This window comes from Pristis pectinata, chromosome 1, assembly GCF_009764475.1.
Source record: "Pristis pectinata isolate sPriPec2 chromosome 1, sPriPec2.1.pri, whole genome shotgun sequence".
Lineage (NCBI taxonomy): Eukaryota > Metazoa > Chordata > Chondrichthyes > Rhinopristiformes > Pristidae > Pristis > Pristis pectinata.
The window spans coordinates 57159213-57184954 of record NC_067405.1 but is presented as its reverse complement, the minus strand read 5'-3'; the positions used below and the strand labels follow the sequence as shown (position 1 = coordinate 57184954).

General features: G+C 39.3%; 1 long non-coding RNA gene across 1 annotated transcript in view; it reads left to right on the top strand.

The window, feature by feature from the left end:
* The window catches only part of LOC127567893 (uncharacterized), a 46799-nt gene that overhangs the window by 3621 nt on the left and 17436 nt on the right, over positions 1-25742 (top strand). The window contains exon 2 of the long non-coding RNA XR_007955956.1: positions 1068-1119. This is a non-coding gene — a long non-coding RNA (uncharacterized LOC127567893). The remainder of the gene's footprint in view (positions 1-1067; positions 1120-25742) is intronic.

Sequence of the window (25742 nt, the reverse complement as noted above, 5' to 3'; positions counted from 1 at the left end):
TCCATGACTGATGATAGTGATATGAGCATGATGTTCTTTCTACAGTGCAAATATTATTTAAGTCCTCATCCATGAATTTGTTACGTGTAGCTTTGACAATTCCAAAGAATCCCTGGCCATTCTCCCATCTTCCATCTTGCATGACACAACAACTTGTGTTTATGTAATACCTCTAGTATAGTAGAACATCCTAAAGCCTCTCCATGGGAGTTTTGCCACCGAACCACCATCAGAGAAAGCTAAAGCTTCAAGGGCATTTTGAGAGAGAAAAGACATTCATGGAGGTTTATGGAGAGAATTCCAGACCTTAGAGCTTTGGATCTCTTAGCTGCTGGTGGAGTGACTTCCAACATTAAGGCAATTAAAATGAGGGACATTAGAGGCCATAATGGAAGAGGATGGAACAAAGATAAAGACAACTAGCCAAAGAAAGACTTGCACTTATATTACGCCTTTTTGGTATCTCAAAACACTTTACCTCCAATGAAGTATTTTTGAAGTGTAGTCTCAGTGTCATGTAATGTAGCTACCAATTTGCACACAATACCTTCAAACAGGCCCTTCAAACAGAACTTGATAGCTTTCAATTAATCTTATGTGTAACTAATGTCCAAGACACTAAAGATAATTCTCTGCTCTTCTTTGCAATTTCATCATGGGATATTTTATTTCCACTAGAGAGAGCTGGTTAACATCTCAACTGAAAGATAGCATTTCTGATCGTTCTCAGTACTGCACTGGAACTTCAACCTAGATTTTTGTGGTCAAGTCTTGAAATGGGTTTTGAATTCAGAACTATTGTACTTAGAAACAAAGGAACTACCAGCTCAACTACAGCTTATATTGAGTCAGGTCAAAATATAGCAAATACATAATAAGGGGTTCTTACAGAAGGTCCAAAACTAATTTTTCTGTCAAACATGCAAACTATCTGGTTCAGTCACAGGCAGGGAGAAGCTTGAAGCCAGTGGGCTGCTTTGAACTCCAATGTGGGTCATGCTTCTGTTGAATGCAATCTTCATTGCACAGAATATATCTAATTTTTGTGTCTGCTTACTGCAAGGAAGTTTAAGTGTGCTGGAGGCCATTTGAATGAGGTCACTGACTGTCATCATAAAAGTAAGATCTAATTAAGTTATTTGTTTATTTTTCTTTACTTTGTATTTTTTTGGTTTTAATTGATGTATAGTGGTTTAATTTTTAACTGAATTTATTTTTATATATTTTTAAAGTAATAAATGTTTAAATTATCTGAATCTACTTACATAATTTATAAATGTCTGAGTTTCAAAGACATTTAGAAGCAGTACAACTGTCAGGGCTTTAGATTCCACCTCCCGAGGTATGGCCACCACTCATGGCCCACTTTGCTTCATAAGGGACTGTGGTTCATCTCACGAGTTCTGTAGCAGCTAGGTGCAGCCATTGGATTAGTGTGCAGGTTTGGGGAGGTTGCTGAAATTTCATGAAGTATGAAGGGTTGGGGCAAAGAGAGTGCACATTGTAAGTGAATTGGGAAAGAGATTTCTACCAGTGATAGTTACAGAAAGAAAAATGATTGGAGGGGGAAGGAGAGTTTGGGTGGTCAGCAGTTTAGTGAAAATAGAGTTGAGGAACAACTATTTCCTATACACGAGCCTATTCCCACTAAACTGCTGATTACTAAACTTCCCTTAAACTTGCCTTCCAAAAATCTGCAAACCCACCAACTTCCCATACAATTAAGGACATCCACTACTTTGCATGTCTTAACATGTCCTTAGTTGCAAAGCTGACCTGTGTTTGCTTTCTTGCTTTCACTTAAGCAATTACAGAATTTAAAAATTTCTCTTCATTTTCAGATCCATTTGTAGTTTCATTCCTCCCTATGTCTGTAATGTTTTCCAGTCCAACAATTCTCTTAGATATCTGACCACTTATGTATTATTGATTGTAATCATAACCCTTGACAGCTACGTCTTTGACAGAGGCCTTATGCGCTGGAATTCTCTCCCTAAACCTCACTGCCTTTCTAACACTTTTTCTATTCTTAAGATAGTGCTAAAAACCTACCAATGTGGGAAAGCAAGAATCATCCAGTCTATTCATTCTTTCTTTAAAATTTTGTTTGGTGATATTTCTAGGAAGCTTCTTTGGTCATTTTACTATATGATTAAATAAGCAATATAAATATTACTTCCTAATGAAAGTTGAGGCAGGGTTTCCTAATCCCTTGGTTTGCTGCTCACTTTGGGGTTTATATGCAGAATTTCCACTTGCCACTCCCCTACCCCATTGAAATTGGGGCCAATGTTTTAGATGTTATGAAGATAATGCTTACATCATTGCCCCTACCAATCTCTTTCTACACATTCAGTCTGAACTGTTGAAATCTCATATTTTCTTTTTTAGCAAGGAACACAACAGGAATGTTCACTTGGTAGCCCTGAAAGTCTTTTTGACTGCCGATCCTGTTATCATCATTCCCTAAGGAAGCCTTCAGCAAATGAACATGCTGAACAGCAATACATGCATCAGGGTCACTACACAAATGGGCCCATCTCTGGCCAGCACTGATTGCAATATTTGCCAATGTAGAATGTTTTTAATGAAAGGTAACTTGGTTCTGATTTGCAAAACTGGATTCAACAATATTTTCTCAGCTCTATAATCAGGAATTAAATAGATTGTCAGTAGAGAAAGTTTCCCTTTCTTTTCTCTCTCCAGCGCTCTCTTCCCCTCTATATTCATCTCACACTGTGAAAAACTATCTATGAAAAGTTATGGTAGATGCAGTTCATTGTTGATTTTGCAGCAAGAAAAGTGCCACCAAATATGCAGAAATATCTCCATCCATTGTTTCAGACCATGTCTCATATATGGGACCAACATGATGATTAGTAATATATTTTGTACAGCATTGCAGGAGTATTAGTGACTGGAAAGTAGTTGCTATAGTTATTACGCAAAGCAGAGTGGCAAGCTATTAAGTGTTAAAATGTTGATGAAGTCCATGCCAAGATTTTAGAAGTGTGACATATTATTTCTTTCAATAGAACAAAATAACAGATATCCAGATGTTCTTGCCTTTTAGCGAGTATGTGTTGAATTTCTCCTGAAGTTCTCAATCATCCACCAAGGTCCATGGAAACCAAGAGATAGTAATCACATAAAGTGTTTCTCTGCTGTTTCCACAGATATTCCATTGAAGTTAATTATGTGCATTAGGAAGAACATAAAAAAAATTAAGGGTATATGTCTCTTACTATTTACCCCAGTGGCAAAGTAAGTCCAAGACCGAGACATGCAAAGGTGGGTTGGGTGGTCAACAAGGCACACCCCACCAACCCCTTCAACGGCAGTAAAGATCAGTCTATGTTCGAACTATATTCCAAAGAGAATGCAGTATAACATTAGAGAATATTTGCTGCAATCGTACAGGGTGTTGGTGCACACAGAGGGTTGTTTACAGTTTTGGCCTCCTTGACTAAGGAGGAATATATTTGCATTGGAGAGGCTTCAGAGGTTCACTAGTTTGATTCCTGAGCTGAAGGGGTTGATTTACAAGGAAAAGTTGATCGGGTTGGGCCCTTACTCATTGGAATTTAGAAAACGGAGAGATGATCCTATTGAAACATATAAGATTCTGAGGGGACTCATGAGGGAATGGAGAGCCATGGTGCATAGTTTTGGAATACGGAGCAGTACATTCAAGATAGAGATGAGAAAGAAGTTCTTTTAGTGTTGTGAATCTTTGGCCTTCTCTATCTCAGAAAATGGTGGAGGCTGAATCATTGAATATATTCAAGGTCAAAGTAAGCAGGTATTTGGTCTACATGGGAGCTGAGGGGAAGATCAGTTCAGCCATGATCTCATTGAATGGCAGAGCAGGCTTAAGGGTTCACAAGGTCTTCTGCTCCAGTTTCTTATGTACATCTTCAGCTGTCATATCCTATTAACTGGACTGCCAGCCTCAGACAATGATAGATTCACCACATCCCATTACTAACCTCCTAACAGTCTCCATCCATCACAACCTCCCACATTTGCACCATTGCATGATACATGATAGCTCGCACATGTTGCAGCTATTCAAAGGTCACAGCCACATCATACAAATGTAATGCCATGACATTCACTGAGTCACTTCCATCTCTCTGGCATACTGTAGTGATGTACTACAGGAGTCAGCAAAAGCTAACCACAGAGTGACAGCTGTGCCTACGTGTCCCAAAGCCAAGGAAGAGTCAATGCTGGCATGGTAGTGTAGCGGTTAGCGTAATGCTATTACAGCGCCAGCAACCCGTGTTCAATTCCGGCCACTGTCTGTAAGGAGTTTGTACGTTCTCCTCGTGTCTGCGTGGGTTTCCTCTGGGTGCTCTGGTTTCCTCCCACGTTCCAAAGACGTACGAGTTAGGAAGTTGTGGGCATGCTATGTTGGCGCCAGAAGCGCGGCGACACTTGCGGGCTACTCCCAGAACACTCTACGCAAGAAAAGATGCATTTCACTGTGTGTTTCGATGTACATGTGACTAATAAAGATATCTTATCTTATTGGATGACAGTTGCTAAAGTTGTGGCCAGCAGCTGAAATCATCAAAAATGACAGTATCCTCATAGCTAATCTTACTCCTTATGTCATACCTTCCCCTCAATCCACACTTCTGATATACCAGCTGCAAGTTATATAAGCATACACATCCTTCTCTCTTTCCTACACCCATCTACAGTGTACATTCATTTCACATAATCAAGAATGACCACCTGACCAGGTGAGGAGGAACATCCAGAAGATAGTAATGATAAAGACACAACATCACTTGATTTCACATTCACAGCTACCAGCTCAGATACTCTCAATGCACGTGGTAAGATACAGGACATGGTGCAACCAGCGGAAGGGTTAAGGATGATGCTTGTACCAGATTGACAGAGAGTGATGTTGCTCACTTCTCCTGCCGAGGATGAAGTTGAGGACTTAAGTAGGGCTGGCTGGATATAAGGTATAATGAAATGGTCAGTGCATTGGGAAAGCATCCAGCATTAAAGAAGGTGTCCTGTACCAGCTTTTCAAAAAAAATTGGTGACTGGCACCACCCATACACTTGTAGCCCCAATTTTGATAATCTGCTAGCTGATGGTGCAACTGCCATTGCAGTATAAACCTCCTAATGGCCACTGCTGATTCCCTCTGGTTTCACATGGGCAACTGACGAGGAGTATGCAGATGAGGCCCCAGAGCTAAAATCATCTGGGCCACATGCCTCCGAAATTAGTTGAGGCTGTTTGTAGCTTTGTCCACAGTTCAGTAGATTCTCACTGGGCCTATACTCATTGGAGTTAAAAAAAATGAGTGGTGATATTACTGAAATATAAAATTCTGAGGGAATTCATGGGGAATTTAGAACTTGGAGGTATAGTTTTAGAATAAGAAGAAGCACATTTAAGACAGAGATGGGAGGAATTCCTTCTTTCAGAGTGTTGTGAAACTTTTGAATTCTCTATCTCAGAGAGTGGTGGTGTGGCTACTGTCTTAATAGCTGCAAAATATGCAAGCTGTTAGATGTTGGTTATGCATTGGCGTAAGTACTGTATGTGGTGGATAGAGATCATTGTAAGGTGAGTAATAGGAAGTGCTGAACCTAGGCTGTCTGTTTTGAGATTTTCAGAGAAACCTGGCTGATTAATCCCCAATATAATTTCAATGAGTGAATGTTTCATTCACCATCAGATACTTAAACTGATTCAGCTTCTGTGGATTTTTGTATATTATTGCATGGCAGTTATCAGCCACATTTACTTCAGTTTGTAAGAATGATATAAATGTATTGGAGTTTGTTGGGTGATATATACATTTATTAATTAAAATTTGTTTGTATTTGTTATAGTTGTAAGATTTGGACGGCACGGTAGCGCAGTGGTTAGCATAATGCTATTACAGTGCCAGTGATCGGGGTTCAGTTCCCGCCGCTGTCTGTAAGGAGTTTGTACGTTTTCCCCGTGACTGCGTGGGTTTCCTCTGGGTGCTCCGGTTTCTTCCCACATTCCAAAGATGTATAGGTTAGTAGGGTGTAATTGGGCAGTGTGGGCTCGTTGGGCTGGAAGGGCCTGTTACTGTGCTGTATAATTAAAGTTTTAAATAAATTTATCAGAAGAATAAAAGACTTGCCATATAATCAATTAAATTGAGCATTCCAAATACGTTTGTCCACTATTTGTCCACCATTTATCCAAGTAACTGAAATTTTTTAATTATCATCAAAATTAACAGAGTTGTAATCAAGTTATTTCATAATAACATGATTAACCCTAAAATGCAGTCTTTTATTTGCTTGAGTGGCTGCATTTACAAGAAGGATAAAGCCCACCTCAACATCTGATTTTGAAGCTTGTATTCTGGTTTACAGCTCTTATTTTGTTACTTTGAGGGAACTTCATAGTCTTCAAGGAGATTAGACATAGAAAGGTGTACAATTTCTCACCGTGCATTAATAGGATATGCTCACTGAGGTTTGTCCTAATTCATTATGTATGATATTCTTCCTTCCAGCTGATCATAAAATACAACTGTAGAGCAAGCTACATATATTGTTATCTCTTCAGGCATCCAATGCAGAATAGTGCCACTTAAATATTACTCAAAGAAAGCAAGATGAACAGCAGCTAAATCTTTATTCAGGCAATGAATTTATTTTCCCATTGAAAACTCCTTCTTTTAAATTTTGTATCTTGTTAATACTTTACTTTTAGTCAAATATACATTCTTAGTGTTGCAAGGTAAATATTTGAGTTGATATTTTCCTTCCATTTCCATTCCCTCCTCCACCAACTGAATGGTCTGTCATTGGATATTAAAAGTTGAAAAATTAGCAGCAGGCATGCATGCCTAGTGCTATTTTTACAGCACCAGATAGAAAGCTGAGTGTGTGTATGTGTGTGTGTGTCCTAGAAAAGTTAGAATGTTCTGTTATAATATTTAAATCTGTCTCTCACAGTAGAGTCAAGAGTCTGACTTTGATAGGATTTTCCAAAGCTTTGGAAATCCAACAACTAAATGAAGCCATGAATAGCTAGATGCAATATCACATTTTATGTTTATGTTATATTTTTATATTTCCATACATTGTAGAAGGAGGCCATTTGGCCATCATGTCTATACTGGCTTTCAAATCTATCCCGTACACCAGTTATTCTCTCACCTGTCCACACACATTCTCCTATCACCCAGGGTAATTTATTATAACCAATTAGCATTTCTTCAGGATAGGGTATAGAACAATACAGCACAGGAACAGGCCCTTTGACCCAAGGTGGCTGTGCCAACCATGATGCAAATACAAACTAATCCCATTTGCCTACACATGGTCTATATCCATCCATTCCCTGCCTATTGGTGTGCCTGTCTAAATGCCTCTTAAACATTGCTATCGTATCTGCTTCCACCACCTCCCCTGGCAGCACGTTCCAGGCCCCTACTACTCTGTTAAAAAACTTGCCTAGTAAATCTCCTTTAAACTTTCCCCCTCTCACCTTAAAGCTATGCCCTCAAGTAATTGACATTTCCATCCTGGGATAAAGACTCTGACTATCTACCCTATCTATGTCTCTCGTAATTTTATACACTTCTATTCGGTTGCCCTTCAGCCTCTAACACTCCAGAGAAAACAATTCAAGTTTGTCTAACCTCTCCTTGTAGCTCTACCCATATTGCCTCGCTGTATGAGCCCTCCACGATGTCCTCTCTAGGTGCAGCTGTGACATTTCCCTGATTTGTAGTGCAACTCCCCTGACCCTGCCCCCCACCTCTTTTACATCCCTCTCTATCGCACCTGAAACATCTAAACCCTGGAACGTTGAGCTGCCAGTCCTGCCCTTTTCTCAACCAAGTCTCTGTAATGGCTATAACACTTGGAGAAAACTGGCGCACCTAGAGGAAACCATGCAATCCCAGAGAGATCATGCAAACTACACACAGACAGCACAAGATGTCAGGATCAAACCTGCATTGCTGTGAGGCAGCAGGTTAATCTGCTGCAACACTTTGCCGTCCTTGTGGATCAGGAAGTGTAGAAGAGGTTCTCCATCCCACAAGGAACCTCTTGGTCTCATTTTTGCTAATTACGGGCTCCCTTTGTTATTGTGATCAGCTAATCTCTGGGTTCTGACCATATCTAGCTCTCCTTACCAAATCCCAAATTGAATTCCTTTTTCTCCTCCTAAATGTTCCTTCCTTTAGCATTGCCTCTGGGTACGTAAGGGGTTTCCAGATCTACGAACTCCAGTGGAATATATTTTGTAAAACAATTGTTGTTTGATCTTTAGCAAATGCTTTCTCCAGGAGCAGATGTATTTCTTGGAAAGGCTGATTATTAATGTGTGGATTATCATACAATGGTGTGACAAGCGATGTTTAACTTGTCAAGCATTAATAATGTTCAATTAAGGTACTCCTACAGAAAAAAATCTAACAATGGGCTTAATTATTTGCCTGAAATATAGTAATGCATCATACTTAAATCAAACAGAATTTATTGAAAATGTAGCATATGTTATTTTAATTTCTAGAACCTGGGCTCCATCCAATTCAGATATTTCCTTTCTCTGTCAATATTAAGAATACTAGGCATAAAATAAACTTTGAGAGTCACAAACTCATTCCAAGTAACTTTGGCTCTAGAACACATTGGCACTAAATTATCACTCCCACCAGGATATTGGAGATGGAAAAAAAATTCACACTTTTGCAGTAGTGTTATATTTCTTAAGCTGGAAGAAAGAGAAATGAGAGCTTTACTTCACAGCATTTGTGCAAAAACAGAGACTAAAACTACTTAACGGATGGAATTTGTATATCCAAGCTTTGGTGTTTGCTTATTAAGGTCAGTGAGCAAACCAGTTACCGAATCACCAGTCGATCAAGGCTTTTGTTGACTCAGTAGGTGAAAAAGGAAGCCAGTTTACTTTGGCACACATTGAACATTAGTCACTGTACTAAAAAAGAAACATACTTTAATATTTCTATTCTCATTCTTTTATGCTTGGAGTTGCACTGCCACTTTCACCTTAATAATGAAATTGGCTTTAATTGTACATGGGGGAAATAAGAATCATAATCAAAATTCATCTGCCACTGTCAGATCTTAACATTAGAAGATACATTTACACTTCAAACCTTTTTGGACTGATTTTACTCATGTTTACTCCTGGAAGTAAAAGGGACAGGCAAAAAAGGGAGATCCATTGCATTTACTTAGGATTTTTGTGGTTCCCATCCAGGGTCAAAACAGAGCCCATATCTGTAATAGGTTTGTGTCATGTCAGAGAAGGTCTTCCTATTCTCCTGTCTCAACTTCTTGTCACAGAGGTCCAACTATGCCCAAAGAAGGCTATAAATCTTTCAATCGACTGCCTTTGGATTTATAGACCCACAAGCAAAAGCAGAGAAATCAGATGCTAAATAGGAAGCTTCAGTTTTGGAAATTTTGAGGACTTTGTTGCCTTCAAACCATGATAGGAAGATAGTCCTGAGATGGACAGTCTGACCTGTAGCTGTGCTCCCCTTTCTGTATCCCCACTGCTTGATGAAGTACTGTGTCAGAGAATGTAACCAGTAAATAAATTTTGATCTGTCACATGCTGGAAACATTGTGAGTACTCTGAGTCTGTTCACAACCAGAATAATGGAAGAGGCTAGAAAAATCCTACTCCAGAGTCAGTGAATTAATTTTTACAACAAATTATGCATTCGTATATTCAAAACTGAGACTGATAGATTTTTGGTCACTTCAGGAATCAAGGGACATCATGATTGAGCAGGAAAGTGGATCTGAGATGTAGGATCAACTATGGTCTTTTTAACTAGTAGAGAAGGCTTGGGGGGGTCATTGGGCATCCTCCTCTTTGTGTTATGTTATTGAAAGAAACTTAACTCCCTTATAAATTGGTAAATAGATTGTTCTGTGCTTGCCTAATTTTAGAGCACTTTTTTTTCCTCAGAATAAGTCTTTCTTACTTTGGGTGAATGTATTGCCCAGACGTGGGTGAAAGACTATAATAGTGAAATGAATTTAAATTATAAACCAACTTCATTAAGTATCTTGAATTTAGAAAGGACAAATATTTAGGTTTTAGCAGTAACACTGGGTGGTTTCACTAATCTCATGACACAGAACCATCATACAACAAAATTTACATTGAAGTAACTTCATCTTAGTGATTCCTTACAGGTGGTTAGATTTTCATTTGTTTTTTTTTTCATCCCTAAAGTGCCACCCAATCCCACTAATCCACTCATTGTGCCATACTTGCTCTGCAAGACAGATTCCAGGAGTTATAATTCCTGACTTCAGCCAATAATAATTTTAGACTACCTACATGATTAGACTAGTTGCAGATCAGTGGTAGCGAGGCTAATATTATCAGAACAGTCCAGTATGTGTAAAGTAAACTTCAAAACCTTTCCTTAAATGCCAACTTTGCTATCTATGTCTTATGGTATCAAAATATCACATTGCCATTTCAAAAAAGTAATTCATGCATAATAAAAACAAGAACTTCAATAAGTCAGTATTACTTACAGCTTAAAATACAAAATTCATTGGTATTTGAAAACTCTTGTTTCTTCCTCTTGCTGTTTTAAATTACTTGCATTGTCCAGCTATATTGCTGTTATGTGCTCCTTGTTTCATTTTTTTATCCTTTACTGATAATTTGTGTTATTTCTATTACATTATCACCACATAGCCCCAGTGCTTTCTCTATTTATTTCTTCAGAAAAACAGAGAGTATAAATTGAAGCAGAGAAAAAGCATAAATAAATAAATAAATAAATCCTGGAGAGAATATTTTTACAAATTGAAATAGATGCATGAAAAACATCAGGGAAGATAAACGGATAAAAAAATGGAACTGAATATAAATGAGATTTGTGCAACACCAACAAGATTTTGAGGAAAGGCAGGAGGCTTTGCTAAATGTTGTTTATTTACTTTGTTTAATTATTCCTTTAGTCTGGTGGTGGTAGCAACTTATGTATTGATGTGTGATTTCAAGAATCTTTATGTAAGTTGCAATACAAACTGGGAGATCACTGATATGAATCCAATGGGCAGGCAATTGTATCTGTTGATTTCATGAGTATAACTTCTTTGCACTAGAAAACATAACAGGAGGTTGCCATCTTACATCCATTAAACCATTATGGATCTTTTCTCTGTTATAGCAACCACGTGTAACAGCTGTCAGCATTAATACTGTGAGCATACTATCATTTAGACACGTGTTGTGCTAACACCCTCCAACTTCAAAGTGCTAATGCTACTCATTTTTTATAAAAATGAATATTAATTGGATTTAGATCTGTGAGCAATACAATTTTTACCTGTGACTACAAAAATAACAGCAAAAGTAATGTCCTAAAAAATTGGATTCAGGCATGAAAACGTGCTCTGGCTAAATTATGCAATATCAGGGTCAACAGTTGCTTACTATAAACCTAGGTGTTGCTCTCTGTGAAATTTGAAATTGCTTAATATTTTCATAGGACTTTCTTTGTTATTTTAACAAAGGCATGATCCGACTTGTGTTAAATAGGTTAGAAAAAAAGTGAATGAAGAAAGGTTGCGTAACTTGGTGAAACAATTATTTGTTAATTTAACTGCAGTTAAATGTTTGGTCAGAATTTTGTGTTATCTATTGTATATTTTATAACATTTGTTCTCCCAGACCATTTATTATTTTCTAAGTGAGGCCTGGCAGGAGGCCTGAACAAAGTCTAGTTTTGTGCCAGCCACTATGAAGTTTTGCAAAACAGCTAGGGGCAGCTCATGGTCTAACTTCTCTCCTTCTCCTTAAGGAAGCAATATTTCCTCAACATCACGCTATAAAGATACGGCTAAGATTGGGCATTCAGGGTATAAAGAATCAAAAATGCGCAAATCATGGCCCACGGGCAAAACCCTTCTGATTGTAATAGACAGTTGTTCAAATGCTCTATATGTTGATACCGATGGGGATAAATTGAATGGTCTCTGAAAGCTGGTGTGGGGATTGCATAACACAATTAATTTATACAGTCTGATTACAATGCAGACAACAAATTAACTTTTTTTGCCTTTTATTTCAGTGATCCTGGAATGCAGCCAATGCTAACCATTCTATTGATTGGGGGTGTGTGTATCAGCTGAAGTCCCACAACATGATTGGCTGACTATAGTTAATATTTGCCTGCTCTGCTTAAAGCCAGCCTGCATCTCTAAATTGGGGACACAGTGTAGTTGGAATAGGTGCTGGTTGTCATGCAGGACCTGAGAAACACTAAGGAATGGCATAACATCATTGATATTATGCCATTCCTTAGTGTTTCAGACCCTGTACTGGAGGCTTTCATGGAAGGGGTCCAAAATTAGATTAGAAACCCATTATTCACTGAGGACCAAGAGGCTCACTCCGCGCGCCCCCCCCCCCCCATTATACCTCCAGATACATCCTTACAGTGAGAGCAGATAGTCCGGAGTTCAATGCCAGGAGTCGACCCTGTGGACCTGGGTGTGGTGCATGCAGTACGAAGTTCGATAGCCTCATGAGTGGTCAAACTCAGTGGATGCATCTTCCATTGCCATTTCTTATCAACCACATCCCAGCTTCAGATGCTGCTCAGCAAACCACACTACATTCACTCCCTACCAATCTTCATCAATAACAACTTACACCACAAGTACATGCACTTCACCTTACTCTCACACACTGAGCACTGTTGTGGATTTCACATCCTTTTCTGACATCTTCCATATATTGGCAGCAAATGTAATCGCTACCTTCAGTTTCTTCTCCAGCAATATTGATGCATGAGGTTGGCTCTAGGAACTCACACTCCTTTTATGATAAGGGGAAAATAAGAATAAATGACATCTGACAGCCACTAGATCTTATGGGCACTGGTGAGTTCATGATCAGCACTGAGGCTGAAACCATTGAAGATGATGGTATCCTTTCACTTAATTCTCACAAGTCACCGCCACTCTCAGCCCACACTCTCTTGAGACTTAAGGAGTGTTGTAAGCCTGGATTTCAAACTTTTCTCAGTGCATCCCCAATCCAGTCTGTTGAATGTGCCCGAGGGAATGATTGGTGCATTGGGAAACTTGCATTTAGCGTTGAGAAACATGAAGGAGTGCCACACCGGCTTTGTGGAGCTGTTGGAGCCTTTCCAGCATAGAAGAGGTGACAAGCTTTGTTTGCACAGTTGTGGAACCAAGCATGATATAGCATCTAAAGACAATATCAAGCAACAAAAGCAGAATTCACCCAAGTGTTGAAGCAAAAGCTGAGATTTCTGCCTTGATGGGTGGCGATCACAGAATGCAAAGTGTCACAGCAGACCAAGAATCTGCCCAATTATTGTTAGAAAGGATTGCTGATGCATTGCCCCGGTAGTCACATCAGCTCCAAAGAGCACAGCCTTGTTCTCTCTCAGTATGAAAGTATTCTTTCTTCCTGACATTCTGCCGGGGCCTTTGGTGTGGCTATCAGACTGCCAGTGTGGACTGTTCACACATGCTAGGATGGTTGCATCTGGTCAACATGGCCTCTCAGCCTAGAGCTGCTCAAGGTTAACCTTCAAGACTTGACATCTGACACCTCTGAAGATACCAACATCTGACAATGTAAGAGCCACTGAGATTGCTGGGGCATTGGGAAAGACAAACACACATGGAAAACTATTACTACGGCCATGTACAGGAGTGATGAATTTTGTACTTGCATTGCATGATATCATTTATTCATTTTGCTTACAATATTTTGTGATTGCTTTTGCTTTGTGCCAAACAAATGTTATGACATTCAGTGACCAGGAACGCAAGGTGTGATCAGTGTCTTAGTGTTGCAGGTACTGGGATTACACTTGATTCAGTTCTTCACTTAGATCCTGCTTTGGAAGAGGAAATCTGGATAAGCTTTCCATTCTCTTCTTCATTCTCCTCTCTGGCCACCTCGTCTTGCTCCTGCCTGCCATATAGCTGATGACAAGGGTTTCCCCTTCATGATGGAGAGGCTGTGCAGCGTACAGCAGATTACCACAAATCAGACCAGTCATTCCGCAGGACTTCCGCAGAGTGGTCCAGGCAAGAAGGACTTTGTTTCAGTGTGTAGTGGTTCGATCTATTAGATTTCAAGGGAGAGCAAGAGCTCTGTTGCATGCAGGTCAAGCATGAATGAGGATTACACACCAGTGTGAACAGCAATGCAGAATCCCTGATTGATCAGTAGATATTTTTGGTTTGCTTATGAGCAGCTGGTTCCGTGGATTCACTCAAAATAAAGGCATCAGGATGGCAGGATACCAGACACTGGCCTGCATGCTTTTCTGATGCGTTATATTGCAGATGGATGTTGAAGGAATGGAAACCCTTTTGGTTCCAGCACATGGCAGGGTTAACAAGTAGTACATGAGGAGGGATGCACCCAGCAGAGGTCTGTGCTTTTGTTTCTTGTCTCAGGTGAGAGAGAATGAAATATTATTAGCCTGCTTTAAATGGAGTGGGTTAGTTTCATGCACAATAGAAGACAAAATGGTCAATGTTACAAAAATATACAGCTATAACCTGGAAACAGACAAATGCATTAGAATTCAATTCTTTGATTTCCTTGAACTTGAACTTGACAGCCAGTGGCACTGCGATCCTTGCCCTGCTCAATGATTTCATCAGTGACTGCACCAGGGGGCACCTTACACTGAGGACATCTTTACCTTCATGTACAAGGGCAACGTATGAAGTGCTCACATCACATGCATTTCTCTTTCCTGATGTCCATCCGGGAGAATAACTTTTGGAGCTACCTGGGTTGTTATTTCCTCCTGTTGAGAGCCCTTCTTCTCCTTTGTCCACCTCCTCCCATTTCTGGTAGACCTTCTCTACGTGCTCTCATAGTCATGCTGTATTCCAAGGGGAATGCCTACTGATTAATCCATGCTTCAAAGCAAAGGATTTGTTCAGAAGAATTGAAATCAGGAAAAAGACCTTTAGCCCCTGCTACACTACTCCCCGTAAATCTTTGCAACTTGAAGCAACATTAGAAAGCATTCAACACTTGCAGAGTCACAGCAATAGCCAAAAGAATTTAAGCAATTAGTTTATAAGTATTGAATGATCCCTTTGCAAAATGATGGTGGCCATTTCTTCCAGCTGCTGAACCCATGTTTGGCCAAGCAGGAGTTAGAGAATGTGCTGGTTGAAGCATTAAGCTCCAAAATAACAAAACTTGTTTAAAGTTAGCAGTACTGTTTGATTGACAGCATGCAATACTGTTTGATTGACAGCACAATTTACTGGTTCTGCATCTATCCATCAGACAGTCACTATGTGTGTTCTAGTGGCGTTTGCAGCCATCATTTGTGCTGGCACTTCTTAGTGGGCAAAAATTGGGATTAATAATTTTACTTTCTTATGAGAATCTTGCTATTCTTGGTGATTTAATTTTGTGCTATAAAATAACATAAACTTGGTCCTATAATTTTGGGGAGGGACAAAAATAAAGCATAAAAGTTAAAAACATGAAATTATTCAGTGAGAGTGTAAAATACTATAAATATATTTTAAAAAATAAATGATATTATTTTGTAATAATTATTTTGCATAAGACTCTGAGATTTACCTTTTTTTTAAAGAATGAGACGCCTAAGTAGAATGGTGTTATAGTGTACCTGTGTTCCAGCTGCACAGTGCTTAGGGTGTTGGGACACAGGTAATGACACATTGTCTCACATGTATTTCCCAATTTTATCAATGCTCGCAAGACCTGCCGAACAGCAGGGATAGAAGCAAAACTGGAGGATGATTCACTTGGCAATTTTCCCATGCCTCCTCTAAAGTACAGCACAAATAAAATAGAAGGTTGGGAACAGCTTGCCTGCTTAAAAAGAGGGTGGTACATGACTCATTCAGATCTAAGGAATAAAAGATAAATAAAATTTAGAAAGGGAGTAATCATTTTAAAGGAAGAAACTGACTATAGTTCAGTGCCTAAAAGTCTATACTCATGATCATGAGGCTATGATTCTCTTTTGCTTGAAACCAACAGACTGGTATGTGTATTTCATTTAATCAAAAAAAGGTACAATCTAAGTGTTCCCTGTGAATCCTTCTGAATGTTGAGTTAAAATGAAAAGGAAGAATCATGTCTGCTTGATGTCAGTATGTTCAATCACATCTAAGACTGACTACAGGCACTGTGTTTTCTTTTTTCTCAGTCTCTGCTAGAGTTTTGCTAAGCTAATCAAAATTGTAATGACAATGAAGGTATGACTTAAGGCAAAATGATATTGAGTTATTTGTTGAATAAGTATAATAATTTCATCCACATCCTTTCAAGAAATCCTCACTCCTCCGCAAATTGTTGTCAGGACACTAGTCAATGTTATTGTGTAATAATAAATGGGTCAGTCTGACAATCATGCAGAATGTCATATTACAAAATCCTAATGCATAGAAATTTGAGGTACAGATTTATGCCATATAGTTTTCATGTTGTAAGATACAGATTGGTTCAATATAAAGCAGGTATTCATCAAGTTGCAGACTTTTATTGGCACTTTTTTTACATTGGTTTCTATATATAAATTCTTCAGTTATTGTACTAAATTACTTTTCCAGCATAAGAAGTATTGAGTCACAGAGCCATTAGTTTCTATGGATAGTGATACTGATAAATCTTTGGGTCTATTGACATAATGGCCAACATACATGTACAAGCAGGTGGAGATTCAAAAGCCTGGAAAGATGATTGTCAAGCATGACACTTTGAGGTGAATTGTGCTAGAGAACGTATCAGTGAGGGCAAAGTGAATGTTAGACAGAATGGACAGATCATGACATGACACCAACACTGCCATATGGAGCAAAATGCTCTGGCCTGTATCCGCTCTTAATCTTAGCCATCTGAACACACCTCAGAAACAGGAAAGACCCCAGCACCAGTACATTTCAAAAGCACTATACATTACTTCAAGTGAATTTTTGATTGATTGATTTCTTCTGTAGCTAGGATTCTACAATTGTTTGGGGCTTTCTGCAGTCCTTGCAAGATGCAAAGTTCTACAAGTATAGGAGGAGCTAAAGGACATTGACTTTCAACGTATCTGCAAAAGACAGTTGTACCTAGATGTGGGTGCATGAGCATGCATTTTCACTGGAGTACATTTTAGCCGAGAGTGAGTGGAGGGAATGCAGAGCTGGACAAGCTGCTGAATATCCTGGAGGATAAGTAGAAAGGTTCTCAGCAAAAGGCAATTCTCCATTTGAACTTCAGTGAGGAATAATGGTGATATGATTGCACTTCAATAAACATATCTTCAATGAAATTTACAACTGCACCTTCTATACAGGTCAATGATAGCATTCCAAGGGCTGCCAAGGTGATCATGGCAATGAACCGTAATGCATTTGTCTTCTTGCGGGCTGGAGCTTTAAATATTTGTATGAGGGAAGTCACTGAGTCTCCATTAAAAAGACCACAAACTACATTTAATTTTTAGTTGGCAGAGTTCAGACAAGACAAGGGAAGCATGCACCTTTGCTGGATTGCAAGTTTTTCCATGATACTGTCTGACATTGACTACAAGCATATTGCTTGAATGCCTTCCCAATTTTAAATGTGTTATATACGAGAGCTGGAAGGAACCCTACCCTCTCAATGCCCAGCTGCAGCATGAAATTGGCATTGAATTATGTAGGTCATTGACCAGTATCCAGGCAGCTGTCGTGCTGCTTGGATATGGTACCAGAGTTATATTTGAAGTACACTGGCAAAAGAAAGGGTGACTATTACATGACAAGGGTTCTCTTCTGATGACAGCGTTTATGGCTCTTGTGCAGGACCCATGTAGACCTGTGTAGTATCCAGACTATAGAACTCCTGCTGCTACATGAAATCTGATTAAAACTCGGCTGAAATAACACCTGTACTGTCCTGGAGGAGCCTTATAGTACTCTGCAGAGATGGATCAAGGCTTATTGTAGTCTGCACCACCTTGCCATTATGACGGAACAGCCCTTGGCCACAGAGAGCTCCTGAGGAGCGAAAACCAGAAGCATGAGGCAGAGGAGGAAGTGAAAGTTCTGCCTGGCATGTCTGTAAACAACCTGGCTGCGCTATTTGTAAATGCAGCCACACTTCCACCACCCGACCCCCCATTCCCTTTCATTCAAAGGTGAACATCTTCCCTTCTTTAGTTGTTAAGAAACAAAGCAAAAATAAAAAAGGACAAAAAATAGCATTCACTCCAAATTCCAGGATTAAATTGTGCCATATTGGTCAGTGCAACGGCAATGCAATTACTTGGAACACCTGTGTTCTCAGTTTGAAGGATGAAAGTTTGCTCCTCCCTTCTCCCTAGTACATCAACAATCCGAGTAATCTGTTAGATCTGACACATTGGTAGACTGCTGTGGGAAGCATGCAAATCTGATGAAACTGTGATGTGGAGGCAAATGAATGTGAAATGGAGGGTTATTAATGAACATACCATTACCTTCAATGATCTTTATGGCAGCAATGGCCACAGACGCAGTAACTGTGACACCAGTAACTGAACTTAAGAACATAGGAAACAGCAACTGGAGTAGGGCATTTAGCCTTTGTGGCTACTGCACAGTTCAATAAGGTCATGACTGATCCTTCAACTCAGCAGCACTTTCCTCACTAACTCCACATCCCTTGACTCCCTTAATATCTAAGTATCTATTGTTCTTTGTCTTGAATGTACCCAGTGACTGAACCTCCAGAGCCTTCTTGAGTAATGAATTCCAAAGACTCTGGAAAAAGAAATTTCTTCTCATCTCTACCCTGAATGACTGACTATATTTTGTGACTGTGTTAGTTTTAGACATACCAGCCACTTCCCTCTCCCTTTTTTAAATACAGGGGTTACATTTGCCTCCTTCCAATTTGTGGTCAATATTCTAGAATCTATGGAATTTTGGAATATGATGAATCATTGTCTCTTTAGCTACCTCCTTCAAAACCAAAAAGGAAGTAGATTGTCTAGTCCTCAGGATTTATTTGCTTTCGGTCCCTTAAATTGTCAGGGCAGTGAGATGATGCACAGGGTTGTGTCCTGAGGGTTTGGTGTTAGTGGGATCGCCAATGCTTCAGAGTGCTGAAGATTGCAGCATGCTGGTTCCATGAAAGAGTGAGCTAGAGGTTATGAGGCATTTATTTATCCCACCTGAAGAGTCAGAAGATGCCAGACTAGACGTGTTCTGCTCTAATATTGAGCAATCTTTGACCTATTGAGTAAAGCTAAACCTTCTTGGTGATTTCACTGTCAGAGTTGGAAGGAACAACACTCTGGAAAGTGGAAATTGGCAGGGAAGGAGTAGGAAAAGCTAAGTCCAAAGACTTCTCTTCTTGAAGAAATGTCATAATCAGCATCCTGTTTCTTCAGGGAGACACATACAAGTCCTTAAGGTAACATCCTCATTCCAGACATTGTCACTGTAAGACTATGTCATTATTTGAACTAAAGAAAGCAAGGATGTCTGCAATACTTGTGAGACTACAGAAGCTGATGACTGCTTAATCTGCTCTGTAAATGTGATGGTTACAGCAAAGGAAGCTCAATTCATTCAACACAGCCAATCTGAAGACTACCAGAAGACGGGAGTTCAGTGTGTCCAAAATGACTCATCTACTCTGAAATATAACATAATTAAAATATGTGAAGAGATTTTTGAATTGATATCAGAAAACACAGGGATTGGTTTGATGACAATAATCAGGAGACCCAGGACCTATTAAGTTGTAAATGCAAGGTGCTCTTGGACTGGAAGCGCCATTGCAACTTAAGGGACAAAAAACAGTCCTACAGGCATTTGAAAGCCAAAGTCCAACAAAAAAATCTCATAACCCAAAGAACAGATGTTGGGTGGAAAGAGTGCAGGGGCTCTGACAGCCATGACATGCACGGATCATTCAAGAACCAAACCACCTAAGAGCCAAGAACAGAGGAGATTTCTTCAGGGACAGTGAGGCAGTCAGCACCTACTGGAAGGGAAGCTTTGAAGATCTTCTCAAAGAAGATTCAATATTTGGAATGAGTATCCTTGACTCTGTGCTACAGCATGTTATCTTCCAGAACATTGACACTACCCTAGGCCAGAAAGAGGTTGAAAAGACTATCCATCAGCTGAAAAACAAAATGGCCATTGCAGCAGATCAAATTCGCACTAAAACATGACAGAGAAATATTTCTGCTATGAATTTATGATCTCATTTTCCTCATCTGGGAGGGGATAAAGTGCCGGGAGATTTCAGAATACTAGTCATGAGCAACTTTAAGAGAGGAGGTGTATAATTATGATAATTATAGAGGAGTTTCCCTGTTGTCTAACACAGTGAAAATCATCGTGAGAATCCTGTTCAACTATCTCCTCCCAGTGACTGAAAAGACCCCCTCAAAAAGCATAATGAATCGTGAGACAAATTCAAGGGAAGTGATGGGAGCAGTGCAACCACTGAATATGACCTTCATTGACTTCACCAAAGCTTTCAACTCCATTAATTTAGAGGGATTATTGGAGGATCCTTCTCAAATTTGGCTGTCCTCAGGTATTTGTTAACACTTGTGCACATTTGGATCTACAACTGACCTGGAACTTAAGAGCACCTTTGATATGTATCTGTTTGTGTATTTTTAATAATTTAAGAATTGTAGGTTTTGTAAATCTGAAAGAAAAACAAAAATGCTGGAAACCCTCAGGGGGAAACATAAACATTGATGACATGCAACCTATGAGGGATTTGATTGTGAGACAGATCATCAACACAAGTGCATATCAAGGATGCACGATTAGCCCCCCCCGCTCTACTCCCTTTGCACCCATGACAGTGTGGCTAAGCACAGCTCCAATACCATCTATAAATTCACCGATGGCACCACTGTTGTTGACTGAATCACGGGTGGTGATCAGTCAGCATACAGGAGTGAGGTAGAACATCTGGTTGACTGGTGCTGCAATAACAACCTCATTCTTAATGCCAAAAAAACCAAGGACCTAATTGTTGACTTCAGAAGGGGGAAGGGAGCAAATGTGAGACCACATGTCAGTTTTCATTGGTGGGTCAGAGGAGGAGAGAGTAAGCAGCTTCAAATTCATGGGTGTTAGCATCTCAGATGACCTGTCCTGGAACCAGCACATTGATGCAATCACAAAGAAGGAATGCTATCACCTCTATTTTCTTCAGAGCTTAGGGAGATGTGACATGTCACCAAATACTCTAACAAGCTTCTACAGATGCATGGTTGAAAGTATCCTGACTGGTTACATCATGGCCTGGTATGGCAATTGCAACACACAGGAACACATGAGGCTACAGAGAGTAGTGAACACAGCCCAGTCCGTCACAGGTACAGCCCTCCCCACCATTCACAGCACCTACAGGAGGTGCTGCCTCAGGAAAGTGACATCTATTGTCAAGGGTCCCCACCATCTATGTCATGCTCTCTTCTCGCTGCTACCATCAGGGAGGAGGCATAGAAACTTGAAGTCTCACACCACTGCGTTCAAGATCAGCTACTTTCCTATAACCATCGGGTTCTTGAACCGACCTGCACAACCCTAACCCCACCTCAGCAACGGAATACTGTGGACCATCTCTTGCACTGCCATGAATATGTCTCTGATTGTGTCTTTTTTTTCACTAAGGTCTTGTTTTGTTCAGTCTTTTTTTCTCTCTCTCTTCACTGCCTTGTACAATTTATGTATAATTTTTGTATAATTCATATTCTGTGTATTGTCTATACCTACGTGCTTGAAATATTGCTGCAAGCATATTTTTCAATGTACCTGTACCTCACCGTGCTTGTGCACATGACAATAAACTTGACCTGACTTTACTTGACTAAAAGACTTACAGTCTGTATCTGATATTGTCATAAATGGAAATTTGTTCGAAAATATGTCATTGAATAACATGTTTTTCAAAGTATCTCCATTCCACTGGTTGTATGCAAAATTGGAACTCAGTGTTGAATTGTGGAAGCAGATTATTAGTAATAACATCCAAAGGCAGGACAGACAATTTTATCCCTACCCACCTTGTGGAGGAGGAGCATGTGAGCAATTGATATCACCCAGGTTAGATGCAACGCATGGAGATGCCGAGACCAAATAGTTTCCAATTTTAACTTGTTCAATTGAATAAACAGCAATGACAGTTTTCTAAAGCTGGAAAAGCCTTTTACACAGGTTCAAATTACATTGTTGGGATCCAATTGCAATCTTAACTCAGGCTTTGACAGGAAACAACAATCAATTTCCAGCAAGGTTAACCCAGTAGGGAGGTAGATTAGGCCCAGAAGAAATCCAGGTGGATTATTTTAAACTTTTTGTTTTGTTCTCTTTTCCTTAAGGAACTAACTAATAAGGAAGACTTCATGGATCTGGAGAATCTGTTCAACTCTGATCTCATCTTTCCGCTAATGAGATCCTAGCTGGACATACTCAACAGCTGCTGCCTAACCACAGTCAGTGCCTGGCCTCCAAGCCATGTGGTTTCTGACACTTCCTGTTAACCTCCTTGTTGGATAAGATTGAGAAGTCAGCCACCAGGATTTAATTGAGTGCACTTAAATTAACATGGCTTCATTTCAGTAGTTTTCTGTGCTAGTCTCACAAACAAAAAATTCACCCTCAGGACATGAGTTGGATGTCAGCAACATTTAGCTTTACTGAATGACAGATACACTTGATTGCCAGTTAATCATCATTAGTGGTAGGACAGAGTCACATTTAGGCTCCAAAGGTACCCCCAAGCATGCTGGAGCCTTGGAGTACATATACCTTTGGAGCCTTAATGTACTTAATTAATTATTTGACAGATATCCTGTAGTATTCATCTTAATTCCTTGGCTTAATTAAAATATCACTCATTGAACAGACACAACTCTTTAAAATAAAGAATTCATTTATAATTACTGTTCAACAATGGAATCTGGACTGTAGTTAAATCTTGGGATTATGAATTGGCTTTTAGATTTGTACTGACAATGTTCCTCTACCATCTTTGTTGTCTACCATCAAGTATGTCTCCACAGTTTTCTTAAACTCACCACAGTTTTTGTGTTATCAGACTATGTCATTTCAGAGGAGCTGTAAATTGGAATTGTTTTTTATTGTCACATGTACTGAGATACAGTGAAAAACCTAGTTTTGCAAGGCATCCATACAGATAATTTCAAAACATAAGTACATTGAGGTAGTACAAGGGAAAAACAGTAACAGAATGCAGAATATAGTGCTATAGTTACAAATATAGAGAAAAATGCGGTGCGGGTAGACAATAAGGTCCAAGGGCCACGACGAGGTAGATTTTGACATAACCATTGTGAGTATTTCCTCCAGTGTTAAGTCATGGATTGATATATGATTAGATTGACTGTTAAATGCACCTGGCCTCAAGCAGGGCAATGATAGATAAGTCAACTTGAATCATCCAAGAAAACATAGACATCTATTTGATGACACTTGTAACCCTACATACCCTTTTGGTAGGATTCTTATTACCAATCATGATGAGTAGTGTTAATCAGCTAGTCAACAAACTTATCCTTTGTTCAGGAATCAATGAAAGGGGTGAACACAGCAAGAATATTGACTCAATTAATGGAAAATGCTGAATCAAACAATGCTTTGCTAATGCCAATGTTCAGATGAAAACCGTCTTTGGCTCATTCTGAAAAGAAAAGCAAACCAAATTATATTGTGGTTCTCTTATGACTCTACAATGATACATATATACTGATAACAAGGAAAATTTAGTGATCTTTTGCTAATGTGCTTTGGGGATAGTCAGAGTGCCAACATTGTGGCTTAGAGCAGTAACTGGTCTTGGAATATTCCAAGTAGTAGCCCCATGCTTTAGTACGCTCACACCAGGGATAATGTAATTGCATAACGAAAGCGAGAGAGGACATCCGAGTAATTATTCCAAGCACATACAGGTAAGTCTGAGGAGACACCTTCATTATATTCAGAATTTATTCCAGCCCCCACCACTTGTTGAGTGAAATATTTTTTTCTGAACTTCGCTCTAATCCTTCTACCAATTGACTTAAATTTGTGCTGAGTTACTGAGCTCTCTGTTTTCCACGTGAGGTACTTCTTAATTTTATCCTTCCTAATTAAACCTCCCCTCAGCCTCCTTTGTTCCAAAGAAAATAACCCTGCTCTAGACAGTCACTCCTTTTAATTATAATTTTCCAAGCCTGGCAACCTCCTCAAAAATTCTCCTTGCATCCTCTCTAATGCTATCACATCCTTTCTACATTGCAGTGACTTGAATTGTATACATTACCCCCAGCTGTGTCCTAATTTATGTTCAAGTGTAACCTCCCTGCTCTTGTATTCTAAGTCTCAGCCAATAAAGGCAAATATCTGGTGTTCCTTCTTAACCACCAAGGATTGATGGACACACACTTCAAGATCCCACTGTTCCCTTGCACTTCACTGTACTCTAGCATTTATAGTTTATTAATTTGGCTTGTTTGCCCTTCTCAAACGCAATACCTTGCACTTCATGAAATGTAAGCAGGAGTAAATAATTAGGGTTCAGATATTGGATGTAAAAGCTATGACTTAATTACCTGGGACATGGAAAGCTATTGGAACTTTCAGCAACAATAGAGATGGTAGGTGTGTACAAGTCGTATGGGGATCTCTGCAATTTACAAAGGGTAGAACAAGAGAAAGTCTTGAGTCAGTGGTTTTCAGCAGCAGTTTGGAAAGAGTGCACCAGTAAAATACCATGGAATAAAAATATTAATTAAATTATTTATTGATTAAATCATTGGAGATATTATAGTTTAGTCAGTGTGCATAGGTTTCAATATTTACAAGTGATAAAAAGAACTAGGTCTGGAAATTCTCCAGAGTTGCTCCTGTTTCACCAGAAGTGCAGCAGTAACCCTGTTTATTTCCAAAATCCTTGAAAAAACTGGTTGTAATGTATGATATCTGCCTTTACCCTAAGGGCTGAAAACTTACAGCTGATAATGAAAACTGCACTGCGTTGGACAAAGAGGGCCTGAGAAGATGATAGAAAAATGAGCCTATATTGCAATGTCACTGTCTGACAGAGTGCACCATGTGCCTAATTATTTATTAATTAAACTCTCATTTATGCCTTAATTATAAATGACTTACGACTTGGTGGTGCATAGAGGGGCATCTGTCATGTGTGACGCACTAGGGATTCAATTATTAAATATGCATTCTGATATACATCCCAAACGTCTTTGTCCTAAAATGTATGTCAAGCACTTGTACAGAAAAAGTTATAAAATTAAGCTCAGCATGGTCCAGTTTCACAGAACTTAAAGGATTCACTTGTAATGTGTTACAGATAGATATTAATGAAGCATGCAAATTGGAACTAATCTGAAAATGTAGATTACATTGATTCTGAAACAAACAATTCTATAAATATCTTTTAACAGATGGTGCTCAATGGTATTGTGTTTTTCTACACAGTTATCTATCACTTCTCTAGACAGTGAAAAATGAGCAACAATTCAGAATAATAAAAGACTTCCAGAGCTGAACTGCAGTACCTTCACCCCAGGACATAAATTACATGAAACATCTACATGATTCTCCAAATCATTTGCACTGGATGAATGAAATATATATTGGACTATAGAAAGATGAATTTTCTCTTTTGTCACATATCTGTGCTTCCTCTTTTCAAACTTTTCCTGTATCTTC